Source organism: Pyrus communis, chromosome 15 (assembly GCF_963583255.1).
Source record: "Pyrus communis chromosome 15, drPyrComm1.1, whole genome shotgun sequence".
NCBI classification, from domain to species: Eukaryota; Viridiplantae; Streptophyta; class Magnoliopsida; order Rosales; family Rosaceae; genus Pyrus; species Pyrus communis.
In genome coordinates, this window is record NC_084817.1 from 22061205 (window position 1) to 22076272 (window position 15068).

Genomic DNA, 15068 nt, shown 5'->3' on the forward strand with positions numbered 1-15068 from the left:
TTGCATAGAAATTGATACACGAGACACGACACGACAAATCTCAAAAAATAAGGACACGGATGTTAGACACAGCAATTAAAATATAATAAATATTAAAACAATACTTCAAATTCATAATACAACAATGTACTTGTGTTCATCAACTTCATTTACATACATAATAATTAATACAACCCAAGATTCAAGTATCATACAAATACAATTTTTCTTAATTTTATTTTTATGTTTATGCTAAAAAGATCAAATTTTTAGACAATATTTTGTAACCACATAATGTAGTGTTTAATGGTTGAACTTCTTCTTTATATCCTTAAAAAAGGAATTCAACCATCAAATTGCCACATCATGTGATATACAAAAAATGATCTAAAAATTTTATCTTCCTAACATTTGCTTATTTTTCACCAAAATCCAAATGCAAATGCAAGTCCAGAACTTGTTTAATTATGTAATGCTATTAACAAAGTTAACGAAGTTTCTCGAGGACGAACCATTCTCTCCCAAAGCAACCACAACCATCTCCCCAATTTTCTTGCTCCTCTCTTTAAGCACTCTCCCTTCTTCCTAATAACTAAACTAAACAGCTAAAAGAAATCTGAGAAAGATGAAATTCAAGAAAGCTAAGAGAAGTAAAGCTAGAGAGAGAAAGAAGTAAAGCAACGGAAGAGAAATGTCTAACTGTATTGAATGAATCATAATCGTTTCTCAACAGCCTTTATAACACTACATTTCTAACTAATTTGCATAGGTGGCAATCCTCTACATCTCTCCTTATTACATTCTAACTAATCAATAACTGCCACTTGTACATCAATTACCCTTTAGTTATTACCCCCCTCAATCGCAGCTGGGGGGACCAAGGCTGAGACTGATGTAGTGCTTAATGAAGACAGGACTGTGCAATCCTTTAGTGAGAACATCAGCAACTTGATTATCTGTGGACACATAATGAACAACAACATCCTCTTTTGCGCCCGTTCGCGAATGAAATGATAATCAGTATCAAGGTGTTTGATTCTGGAATGAAACACCGGATTGGTGTTGAGTGCCAATGCTGAGAGATTATCACAGTACAAGTCAGGAGCAGCAGGTAAGAACTGATTGAGATCTTTCATTAATGACCTTATCCAACATATATCAGATGCACAATTGGCCAGAGCTTTGAATTCAGCTTCTGTTGAGCTTCGAGACACAGAAGATTGCTTCTTCAATTGCCATGAAATGGGGTTAGATCCCTGAAACACTACATATGTGGTGATTGACCATCTTGTGTTGGTATCAGAAACCCAAGCAGCATCTGAATATGCTGAAATATAAATATCAGCATCTGAACTATATGTAATTCCACATTGCAGTATCCCTTGAAGATATCTAAGTATCCTTTTTACTAAGAACATATGTGCATCAGTTGGATTTGTCATATATTGACAGATAACGTTTACAGAGTGAGCAATATCAGGCCTAGTAAAGGTCAAATATTGAAGAGCTCCAACAATGATTCTGTAAAGGCTAGGATTAGTTAAGGGTTGACCCTCAGACATGAGTAACTGAGTATGAGGCTTTAAAGGTGTTGGTGCAGGCCTACAATTCTCCATTCCTGCCTTTTTTATAAGCTTTTTGGCATATTTAGACTGACTAATAAACACATCCTCATTGCTTTTGTACTGAATGTGCATTCCCAAGAAGTAAGTCAATTTTCCCATGTCTTTTAAATCGAATATCTCACTAAGTGCAGTAATCACATCTTGGACTTTAGAGACATTGAAGCCTGTCATAATAATATCATCTACATATAAAAGTAGAATGATAATATCTTTGTCATCTGCCTTAATAAAAAGACTTGTATCTGACTGAGATACAGTGAATCTCAGAAATGGTAGCACACCTGTGAACTTAGAATTCTAGGCTCTTAGAGCCTATTTGAGGCCATATAGTGATTTGACCAATTTGCAGACATGAATTGGAGCTTGGGATCCACAAAACCCTGTGGTTGCTTCATGTATATTTCTTCCTGCAACTCACCATGCAAAAATGCATTCTTTATGTCCAGTTATCTAAGTTCCCGCTTGTAACTTGTAGCAAGGGCAAGGATTAGCCTTACTGTAGTATGATGGACCACCGGACTAAATGTCTCTGAATAATCCAAACCATGCTCCTGTGTGAATCCTTGAGCTACCAGACGAGCCTTATATCTAGCTATACTCCTATCAAGATTTTTCTTCAATTTGTACACCCATTTGCTCCCAATTATATTTCTATCATGAGGATAAAGTACAAGGACCCAAGTTCCTTGTCCTTTAAGAGCATCAAATTCATCTTGCATGGCATTTTGCCATTTCAGATTTGTAGCTACTACCTTAAAACTTTTATGTTCTTCAGGATCAACAATTTTAGCCACAAAAGAAAACCCACTATAGCACAGAGAATTATCATCATGTGTTAAAGATTGTAATTCAGGTAAACTAGCATAAAAAGCTGCATAATCTTTTCTCTCAATAGCTCCAGTTTGAAGTTTTGTTTGCATAGAATGAGTTCGAGAAGCATTAATAGGATCAGAGTTGGGAGATTGATTCCCATCATTCACAGAGATAGTAAGTAGTACCTGAAGTTGTGCTGGATCTAGGACAGGTAACAAGGGTTGATTGAGATATTGTACAAGAGTAGATTGTGATACCAATGACTCAGATTCCTGTGTTTCAGATCCCGGTGTTTATAATGCAGACTGTGATGAATACTCTGTATGATTAGTGGAAGCAGTCCCATCAATATCTTGCTGCAATGAAGTATTCTCATAAATGGATTGAACATGCTCACTGAATCTTCTGTCTTGTTCATTTGGAACCCTTAGTTGAACTATGATTAGAGAAGAAAGACCTGAATGTTGCACAAAATCACTACTTGATAATACTACAGGTCTACATTTTGCAGGAAACACAGACTCATCATGCAGAACATGTTTAGACAAAATCAATTTCTTAGTCTGCAAGTTATAACATATAACACCCTTATAACCTGCAGCATAACCCAAGAATACGCACATTGAAGTCGTTGCTTGAAATATACTGTCATTATAATGTCTCAAATATGGAAACACAGCTGAACCATATACTTTCAGATCTTGCAATGATGGATGTTTATCATATAAACAGAAGTAAGGTGAATTCATCTGTAATGACTTAAAAGCCATCATGTTGATCAAATATACAGCATGTACACATGACAAAGACCAGAATTCTTATGACAACCCAGCAATATTCATCCAGGTTATTGCTGTTTCAACTATATGCCTATGTCTTCTTTCAACTAACCCATTTTGTTGTGGAGTGTAAGGACATGAAATCTCATGAACCATTCCTTTTGACTGCATAAACTCCATGAATGTATTACTGACAAATTCTCCACCCCTATCTGATTTTAAACTTTTAATTTGTACTCCAAATTGAACTTCAACAAACTTGTAAAGCTTGACAAATATTGAAAATACTTCTGATTTATTATAAAGTGGGAAAATCCATATGTATCTTGTACAATCATCAACAAATACAACATAGAATCAATACCCTCCAATAGACTTGACTGAGGAAGGTCTCCACACATCCGAGTGAATTCTATCAAAAGGTAAGATACATCGAGAAAACTCATTAGAGAAAGGTTTTCTAGTAATTTTCCCATGAATACAATCATTACACATTGTATGTTTATTATCTATGGATACTAGAATATGAGACTTAGCTAACATAATTGCCAACACTTCATTTGTAGGATGCCCTAGCCTTTGGTGCCACAAAGAAAACTTTATCAACTGTCCAATGAAAGCACTTGGAACTATCCAAGATGACACAGGAATATGAAACAACTCTTGTGGTCTACTCCTTCCTTTGTACAAGATCTCCCTTGTCACCTTGTCATGCACAAAGAAATTTAGGTCATCACAAATAAACCAACACCTATTATCTTTACACAACTGCTTCACAAACATTAAATTCACAGCAAGAGATGGAACATGCAACACATTTGTCATGATAGAGTGAGAATGTGTTATAACAATTACAAATCCAATATTCTTAATCGGCATACCTTGACCATTGCCAATCTTTATTTGCTCAAAACCTTCAAAAAGAGAAACTTGATTCAAACTAGCAAGATCAAATGTCATATGATGTGATGCTCCTATATCCATAATCCAAGTAGTAGCATTAGAGTATAATGGTGAACCTTGAGCAACCATTCCTTGTATTGTAGGGTGGACTTCATATGATAGATCAGGTATAAGCATATGTTGTTGAAGCATAGAATATGCATATGGATTCAGTTGATAAGAGTAATGAGCAGCAAAGTTTTGAGGTTGTTGAATAAAACCCTGTGGCTGAGAAACCACTTGAGATTGACCAGGAAATGAAGTAAGAGAAGTAGGAGGTCCAAAGGGTTAATAAGAGTAATTCCCCCTATGGTAACATTCAAGCGCACTATGCCCCTTCTTACCATAGATTTGACACTCAATGGTAAAGTGTGGTGAAGTATTTTGAGCATTTCTGTAAAAGCATGTGGGAGCAGTGTGTCCCCTTCTTTGACAAATTTGACACTCCAAATACAAAGTTGTTCTTGACTTTGTATTTCAAGTCCAGCCACTATTATTTCTATAACTAAACCCTTTTCCTTTGAACCCTAGCTTGTAATTATTGTTTCCCCTTGATTGTCCACCATTGTAGAACCTTTGTTGAGCCCCATTATAATGTGATGAAGGTTAATGTTGCCTTGAATTATCCTGTGAATGATCCATATTACCAACAAAACCAACACTTGAACCAAGAGAATTATGGTCTGGAAAATAACTAAGTTGACCTATTTGAGGCTGTGGAAGAAATGACATTTGGTGTGGCAATGGAGTAGAGGTGATAGCACCTCATGTACTTGATGGCTTACTCACAAAAGAGTTTGAACTAGATGCCCCATTGTTGTACAAAGAAGAACTCGCACCACCATCATTTCCCTGCATATACAAGGCAGCCATATTTTGAGCTAGTGAATTCATCACCACATCATTTTCCCTTTCATCCCCAATTAATAATGCTCTAAATTCTTTCATAGTGACATTAGAATCTTTTGCAAGTATAACTGTCTTGATAGTGGCATATTCGTTTGGTAACCCAGCAAGGGCTGTAATCATCACACCATTATCTGAAATATACTCCCCTAGAGCCTTCAACTGATCCTTTATGGACTTGATTCTCAACAGCTATTTATCCATTGAATCACCACCTTTCTGCACTATATGCAGTTCAGTTTTCAAATGATTAACCCCTGTCTGAGAAACCGATGCATATATTTCTTCAAGATTTGTCCAAGCTTCTGCAGCAGTCTTACACCCAATAACATGTTCAATAGTATCATCAGTCAATGTTTCTATTAACAGACTCAACAATGACAAATCTATTGTTTCCCAGTCTTGAAAAGCAGCAATTAATTCTTTTGTAACTCCAATTTCTGCACTTACTACAAATTTCGATGGACAAACCATAGACCCATCAAAATGATCAAACAATTTATACCCTTTTAACACTGACTTGAATTGAAAACACCACTTGGTATAATTGTGCTCACCAAGTTTGATAGTCAACATACCTAACAGACTCTCAATTTTCATAGATGAAGAAGACATATCTAATAACCTTCAAGAATCAATCTTTAGACAATATCTTGAAAAAGAATGAAAATTCTGTCAAATTCTACAAGCAGTAGATTTCTTGAATCAATGGCATTGGCCTTCAGATTCTTACTTAACACCGAGTAATGGCATTGGCCTTTTCAAAATACTCGGTGCAAAAACAACTATGTAATAATGGCTTTGGCCTTCACAACTTCATAGACAATATATTATCCTTGCAAATCAAACAATACTATTGAACACAAATCGCCCAAAAGAATTTCAAGAAAAAGCAATCTTCAGAGATACTGTAAACATAGAACCTGAAATTTCTGCAAAGCTTCTCAAATCGCCAAGAGAAATCCCTCAATTTGCCAAGAGAAATCCCTAAATCACCAAGAAAAACTCCCAATTCTTCAAGCAAGCTCGCCGAAATTGCACCTCGAAATCTCCCAATTCACCTGAAACTGAAGAGAATAATCAAACTTCGATGGGCAACGACACTACCCACACACGATCACTGGCTCTGATACCATGATAACTAAACTAAACAGCTAAAAGAAATCTGAGAAAGATGATATTCAAGAAAGCTAAGAGAAGTCAAGCTAGAGAAAGAAAGAAGTAAAGCAACGGAAGAGAAATGTCTAACTGTATTGAATGAACCATAATCGTTTCTCAACAACCTTTATAACACTACATTTCTAACTAATTTGCATAGGTGACAATCCTCTACATCTCTCCTTATTACATTCTAACTAATCAACAACCGCCACATGTACATCAACTACCTTTCAACTATTACTTCCAACCCCATCAACTCCCTCACTCTCCTCTCCAATTCTTCCCCCTCTCACAAACCCATCTTCCTTATCTCTCTGTTCCACCGCAATCGTCATTTCCATGTCTGTCACCAGAACATTCCTGTTTAAATGCTGCTTCACGTACAGCGGCTAAGCAATCATCGACACCCCCGCAACCACTGCTTCTAGCACCGAGTTCCATCCGCAATGTGTCAGGAACCCACCAACCGATTTCTTTTTCAAACTGCCACCTGGGGCGCCCATGACTTCACTATCATCCCCCTGTCTTTGGTCCTCTCCATGAACCCATCAGGTAATATACCTTCTAGATCACAGTCGTCAACTCCAAAGACCTGCTTTGTTTTCTCATGAACCGGCGGCTTCTTCACCACCCATAGGAACTTCTACCCACTTACCTCCAACCTTCAATTGAATTGCAGGCAACGATCCCCTGCTTCTAAAACAGAGAAATACTACACTTCGACTTGGCTGCTTATTAGGCCAGGACAAGCAATCCTCCTCATCTGCCATATCTGCAACATTTCCCGATTCTTTTTCATTATCAATCAATGGTACAACTTAGTTCACAGGCAGAGTTGGCCCATCACGAACACACAGGCCTTCAGTAATGGCATGGAGGACGGCAGGTGGCTCGAGCTCTTCGAACGTGTTGACGATGATTCCGTTGAATTTGGAAAGATATGAGCAACAGGAGAACATGTCTCAATAAGCAGGGTCATCTCGGTCGAGCACCGATTCCATCATGTATATATCCTTCACAAGAGATTTCCGTCCGGGGAATTTGAAAACGATGTGAGTGAGGTCCTTGAAACTCTGGGTGGTTTGTTCATGGATCTTAGGAAAATATAACAAAGCAGCCAGAGCTACGGCAACCGAAGGGCAGAAGTAGTATATGAGGATGTCGAATTCCTTGGCAATGGTCAGCGTAGAGGTGCAGAAGATGTCGATGACGAAGGCACGAACGACGACAGATTTGGAGACGTCTTGGAGAGCACGACGGACGTGAGGATCATTTTAGCGGATAAAGTCGCTCATGATTGCGAAGCCATTGATGTTTTGGGTAATTTTATTGGTAACACGAGGGAAGTGGCGGAAGGAAATGGGAGGGTGGCAGTGGGAGATACGTCGAATATAGGCGAGGATGCTAGGGGTGTCAATGAAGCTGCCGCAGGTGTAGAGAATGGTGATGGAGAATTTGTGAGACCCGTATTGCTGGAGAATGAGTTTGCTCATCTCTACCATAGAGATGATGTGCCCCATTCCTAGAGCTATGTACAGTACTATGACGTTTCCTATGGCGGCGGCTGCTAATTTGTTTGTGGTTTGCTGTTTGTGTGATGTGCTTCTGGTGCAATTATTTGATTTGATTTGAGAAGAAAAACTCCACTGAATAAAAGTTGGTAATTCGCGCGTCTCCTCTCATCAAACCTGAACTACCCCAACCCAACCAATTTTTTAGAATAAAAGCAAAACTCAATAAAATAGAAGATAGATTTTTAGTGTGGTTGGAACATGAAGTGGTACATCATATGTTATGATACAAGTAGATGAACGGTTAAAATATACAACATTCCTCCACTATGATGTGTAGTGTACCACTTCCGACCACAAACTTTTCTCTAATTACATAATGACATGTGATGTATTATTCTGTGTTCTTGCCGCATTAAAAATTTTCTCCAAAACAACAAGAAAGTGGACCATGATTTGTTTGACTTTTCCTTTTATTTATTTGTCTTGTTTTCTAATTTAGTAATTACGATTGGTTAAGAGATTATCATCAACGAATACCTTAAAATAATAAAAATCTAATCGCACGATGATCCAGTTAAAGGAAATCTTCAAAAGTTTGACAAACAATAAGATTGTCCTAAAAGAACAGGAAATTAGTCATTATTGTTGTAGGCCTAATTTACTGAACCATATAAAGGACATATATAGATAGGGTGTGGCGACGTAGAGAGAAAGAGAAAGATGTGTAATTGTGATATGTGTGTTATTCCACCCTCATTGTGTCTTTATTTATAGTAGTGGGGAAGGTAAATTCCTTACCTCAATAGGATTACAACTCTAAAAGGATAATAAATAGTCTAAGACATATGATAGAATCCCATAACGATATCTCATATATGATAGGATTTACACAATCACATTCCTAATCTAATAGGACTGCAACACTCCCCATTGAGTGTGTAAATACTCAAACACTTGGCACATCAAGTCTTCAGCAATGAAATAAGTATAGTTGATGAAGTCGTTGGCATAAGGAGTGAATGCGAGTCTCAAAACAACGAAAGAATGCATAAAAGGTAAAACTCACCAAACTTCGCTATGTTAAAACCCAAGGTGGGAGAAAAATCCATAGACTAAGGAGAAAAGTGAAAAGTTGCATTAAGTCAAAACTATATATCTTCCGGATGCAAGTAGAAAAGCTCACAAAGGTATAACTAGCCCAGGATGTGGGCCTCGTCAAAACCTAATTAGGTAGCAAAAACCCAATGAAAAAAATGCTCTTAATCATAGGAAAAAGAGTACATTAAGATCAAGTGTGTATGCTTCTAGATACTCCTCTTGAGTTTGACAGAACTTCCAAATGAGAACCACAAGCATTGCATATGAATAGTTAGGCATACCAATTCCTCGAACAAGCTTCTGGAACGTTGACTTCGGCAATGACGCCATGTAGAGGTCAGCAAGGTTGTCTAGGATCGTCTTGCATAAGTTCAATCTCCCGATGCTTTGCTGATGTAATGTAGACACAATATGTCTTGGCGTTGACTTCATTGATGTATCATGTCTTGGTCAGGCGATACATGCGGCATAGTCTTCATGGGTCGTTGTTGGGACTCAACGATGGATGAAAACAGTAAGTACTCTGAATATACTCAACAAGAGATCTTAACCATGTCTTACGTGTGGCGTAGTAAAGTGGGGTGAGTCTTGGAACTGTTTGAAGATTTCGCAACTAAGGTCATATCGTGGACCTCCAAGATATTGCGATGTCCCTAACGATAAAGACATAACCATTTTGGGGACATGCCTTGTGCAGTTTTGATAAGTAACCAGTGTTAGTATAACAAACAAGGCAAACATCATTCTTAGGATCAAGGGAGTTGGATCGGCTCGGGATGCATTTGGATTAGCACAAATTCGGAGTACCTTCAGGGTAGCCGAAAAACGTCTTTAATACCAATTTAGTGGCTACGTGTAGGTGCAATGCTGCATCTTTACCAATAGATCAACAATGAAGAAGATGTCATATCTAATTGCAATGAGCAAAGTACAACAAAGCGCAAAGTTTAACTCAAATATGGAACTCTGGATTCCTTAACCTCTTCAAGGGTCTCATTTGCATATAACGTATAGAAGATCATAGGTATACTCAAAGGTAACACCTTCAGGGTGTAATTCAACTAGTAGACTAAAGTATTGTCAGAACAACACTTTGAACTTCAAGTTAATGCGTGAACAAGTTTTCCCAAGATCCGTCATCTCAAATTTCGTCTTCAGGTATGAGACAGTTTTCTCAAGCTCTTCTAGTATCTTAGTAAGATTCATGTCAATGACATAAACTGTAACTCTAGCAATTTGGAATAAGACTTCATAGTTTAACATGCAAGGGCATAATTCATATCCCTAACTGATCAAATAATCACTTAGATGAGTATACCACATCCACCGGATTGCTTCAATCTGTAAGTGAATGCCTTAAACAAGTTGAGAGGGTGTTTCATGGTTTGGAACTATTTGAACTAGTCCATGTTATTCTTTGGGAAGTTACATGAAAATCTCCATATTAATATCCTTATGGAGAAACACTAACCATATTCGCAATGTTGCAATCAATCACAGGGTGTTTAAGAGAAAACTTGCGTCGTAAGGCATGCATCATATCACACTATTTCATTCATCTCATTACGCTTCCTTTCCTACTTGTAACATAACAAGGTTACCTCGGGCAGTGTAGGAACTACATGTCCACACATACTTTGGAAAGGATTTTAACCTAGATTGTAATTTTGGTTGTCTAATCAATTCTACGTTGTCACTAATCAACTAAACATGGTTCAATATCGTCACTTTTCATTTACGTTGGTAGCTACCATATAAGTGAAAATATCGTCGATAATAATCTCATTCCAATTCCATTATCACATCCAAACTAGTATACTGGACCAAGAACTTCAAGTCTCGGGAGTAATCTAAATTAATCTCATGAGATGGAAATGATATGAGACAGTGATCAAGTATGGATTCATGTTGTGCTGTGACCTTCCTCTTATAGGGAAGTGAATCTTATGAACCGAGTGATTTATCGTGATTTATCGTGCTTTAGGCCGAGACAGATTGATTGGCTATCCGCCGATGTACCGGTCATCCAATAGGGGCTACCAAACCGTTCGGGAATGTTGACTTGACGTCCATTAAGTACATTTATCCTTCCAAGCATGCTTTCAGCTGGTATATGATCTCCTCACTTTAGCTAGATCAGATGAATATGTCTGGAGTAACATTCTGAAAGCTAGAATTCATCGCACTTACTCATCACATTTGTGCTGTACAGGGATCAAAATAAGACATATTGGGCAACATCCATGCAAATTCGCACAGTTCAACATGAATGTTGATGTTCTTATCTCCCCCTAATGGCAGGAAAACTGTCTCATTAGAGTGACAAACCACAAAATGAGCGGTAAAGAGATCGTATACAAGGGCTCTAAGAGACTAGTGCAAAAAAGAATCATTATCGACAAAGATTCACATCCTTCTTTGAGGACCCATATTGGTACGTTGTGGCGACGCAACTTGGCACATGGAATGCACACCCAAATGCGTAAGTATGAAATGTCAAGTTTGTACCTAGTAACCAACTGTAACGTCAAATAGGTTGGGTGGAATGGGCCTCAAGGTGGACCAACGTAGCTGCGTTACAAGATTGCATAGCCTTAGGCAGAAACTGAAAGCTTGGTGTGTTCACCAAGGTCCGAACGATCATTTAAATTGCGCTTTATGATCACTTTACAATGTTATTTTAGGGTGAACATGGAAATTCGATGTCCAATTATAAACCCAAAAGACATGCAATACTTATCGAAAACCTTCGATATAACTCTCTGGCATTATCTAGTCTTCCAGAATTTATGGGATAATTAGGGTGGTGAACCCTTAATTGGCCAGGAGGTTTAGTAGCAATGTGTGTCGACAAATATGTAACCAGTTTGTTGATTCATCAACCAAAACCATAAGTATCTATATGGTCCACATTTTGGTTGGATTAGTCCAATATGTTCCCTTGAGTCCACTATGAAAAGAGGGTTGTTTCGTATCTTTGATAGGGATGATTTCGAAAATCATTTTCCCCAACGAGCAGGCTTAGCAAAGTGTGCTTGTTAGCACAAAATCCTTACTTCGAGTAAAGAGATGTGTTGTAGCATCATTGTTCGATCTAAGTGTCCCAAATGGTCGTGCCAAGGCAAGTAAATTGCTCAATCACCAGGCTTCAGGTCGGCCACATGTGTTGTGTTCCCAGTTGGGAGACAGCCCATTAGCCCCAAAGCAAAGCTTAAGGCTCATTTTTGGAGGTGGTGATATTCTACTCTATTTTCCATCAGTGGTTTCATTTATGATTATTGTTCTCTCAAATATCCTTAAAAAAAAAAACTCAATGACGTTCTTCCGGAACGAAGAGAGTATAAGGTCTCTTAAATGGTAATGTAGTACCATTTATACAACGAGGAGCTTACCAATGCTCTTAATCATATTGGGTAGACCTGAAGTCATTGCTAGAGATGTGATTTAGGTATAAAGTTAGTGTGCGTAGCATTCATCCAGACAACTAACTTTCCCACATTCATACCTAATCACGTGTTTAATCGAATTTGGTCACATGTTTAAGAAACATGATTCAATTAACTCATATTCAAGGACAATATTGATAACATAATCCATAACTAAAACAAACACCAAAGTTGAATCCAAGAACATATAAAAATGTTCACGAAGTAATGGTTTACTAAGGGGATTTGGCCAACAAGGTCATCCATGTCAAAATTCTATTTTTCCAATAGTGTTCGATGGAGCAAAATTAATCTCACATATTGACTACGAGAATGATACTTCTCAACAACATTGGTAAGGGCGTAAACAGGTGCATAACCAATGATTTATTCCATCGAGAGTATATTTTACAGGGTTAAGGTTTGTATCCTTAATTGTTGAAGATTTAGGTCTTAAGTACCAAGGATCATGCTTCAGGCGTGTGCCACACCTTAATAGGCCCTAATTCTACCATAGGTTGTAAGAATAAACTTGAAATTAGATTGTGAGAGACAGACCCAGACTTGGGGTTTGTAGGCTCCAGGCGAAGCTGGATGGGTCTGTTCGATAGGCCTTTGCCAAAGCAAAGCAATACCGTTCGATGCATCTCTACCGAAGCAGAGCATGCCCTTCGATGCATCCTTGCCAAAGCAGGGCACCATCATTCGGTAGACTCTAACCAAAACTGAGTCTATAGTGTTTTCTCACATTTATGGTAGTAATCAAATCCGAGAATTTGGTAAACTTCCGCTCTCCACACTGCTGCTTCAAGAGCAAGTTAGAAACATGAAAAGATGAGAAAAGTATTCTCTAGTTAAACTTCAATCAAATTTATAAACTTCAGAATTGTACTCATTCATGGAAGAATTATGGTGTGTTTATGGCAATATCGTTCATGAATAAACGAGTCGTAGAAGCGAGGCAAATAGCCATGAAATCCTCGTTCGGGAGGTATTTCCATTTGTAATGCTTCGGGCATAAGTCTTCGAGTGAAGATCATGGCGAAAGCTTATTCAGCTCTTCTATGCCATTGTTGGCTTCAATGGTTACTTAGCTTCTTGATAGTCAAGTGGAGATTCACGTCATGTACCCACATAAAGTGGTTTCGATGAAATCGAACTTGTTACTGTTCGAAAATTTATAGAATGGAGGGAACAAGATTGTGAATAGTGTTATAGGAAATAAAACATCCATAAGCGTCAAAGTTAGAATATCTGGGTTCTAAGACCTGGTTTACATGAAAAACGTCAGATTTTCATGGGTGTATTATTTTATTAAAACTTCGGGTTTCAAAGGCACTAAATTCGAAACTACAAGTTCGAGTTTAGTTATGAACTTCCGATTCACAAGAGGAGGTACCTGTAAGAACACATAATACAATATACAATTAGTATATTGGATTTGGGTTGCTTTAGGAACTCAAGTGTGAGTGCTTTGGGACTACAAAAAGGACATCAGCGGTTCAAGGAAAAGAAATAAAATATTGAATCGTTAATGTCCAAAAGTGGGCTTCAGGCCAATAATTTTGGAAGTCTTATCAGATTAGTGGACTGCTGATCACTTTAATTAATTCGATAGATTAAGACCATTCGAGGTCGATCGCAGAAGCAAAATAATACAAAGTTTCAGGCCATATTTTTGGGCTAGATGGTTGCTGACCATGCAAAAGAAAAGGCCTAAAAATAGGTTAAGGCAGTGAAATCGGGCACCAAAAAAAAAAAAGCCAAAAATGGCTTTAGGCCGCGTGAGGCTGCTGCAAACAACCCATCAACCTGCAAAAGCAGGTTTGCTGCACTCATGGGCCGAGAAAAAAAAATTCACATGCAGCAGGCTTGCTACTGTAACGCGGGCCAAGGTAGGGAAAAAAACAAAAAGCCCAGCAACATGGGTTGCTGCAGGTGGACTATTGCGTGGAGGAAAACAAGCAGCAATCAAATTTTTGGGCCAGAGAGCAGAAGCCCAGCAAGGCTAGCTTCTAATGAGGTGTCATGGATTGAGGCTGCAAGCCCAATCGTGAAGAACCCAGGCATGCGGGCATGTTGTTACGCACTCAGCAAGCCTAAAAGGCTGCTGCAATTTTGGTCCATGTTTGGCTCAGTGTGGCTTCAAGCCGCGATTTTTCCATATTTTTTTTTTCAAAATCTAGGGTTTGGAAAAACCCTAAATTGATTCTAATTTCTTTCGATTCTTTAACTCACAAATTTCACGTAGCAATTTATAATTGCATATATATATATATATATATATATAATGGAAGGGGAAAATATAGATGTATGAGGTTCATACATCATGGGGAATGTTTCATGCTTCACTGTCGTTTCAAATATCTTAATTTATTTTAAAAGAACCTGATTGGTAGAAAACAATTGAGCCTTTGAATTTGTAGAAGATCTTTCTTGAAAGCCAAAAGTGCATCCCCAATGCGTTGTATCACGTTCAACAAAGAAAAATTAAATTGAATCAATAGCATATAGATCAATTCAATAAAATAATAAATTAATCATAAAAACACTAATTAATACGTAATACTCTCCTAATTGAAGAATAAACTCTCTTTACCGCATCGTTGAGAGCATGCTGATAACGTGTTGTAGGTCTAATTCAATTAACCATATAAAGGACACAGAGAGGGGGTGCGGCGACATAGAGAGAAATAGAGAGATGTGTAATTGTGAGGTGTGTGTTATTCCACCCTATTATGTCTTTATTTATAGTAGTAGGGAAGGTAAATTCCTTATCCTAATAGGATTACAACTCTAATAGGATAATATATAGTCTAAGAGATA

General features: G+C 37.9%; 1 pseudogene; it reads right to left on the reverse strand.

The window, feature by feature from the left end:
* Nucleotides 1–444: 444 nt before the first annotated feature.
* Nucleotides 445–12944, reverse strand: LOC137717197 (UDP-glycosyltransferase 88F4-like; annotated as a pseudogene).
* Nucleotides 12945–15068: the final 2124 nt, after the last annotated feature.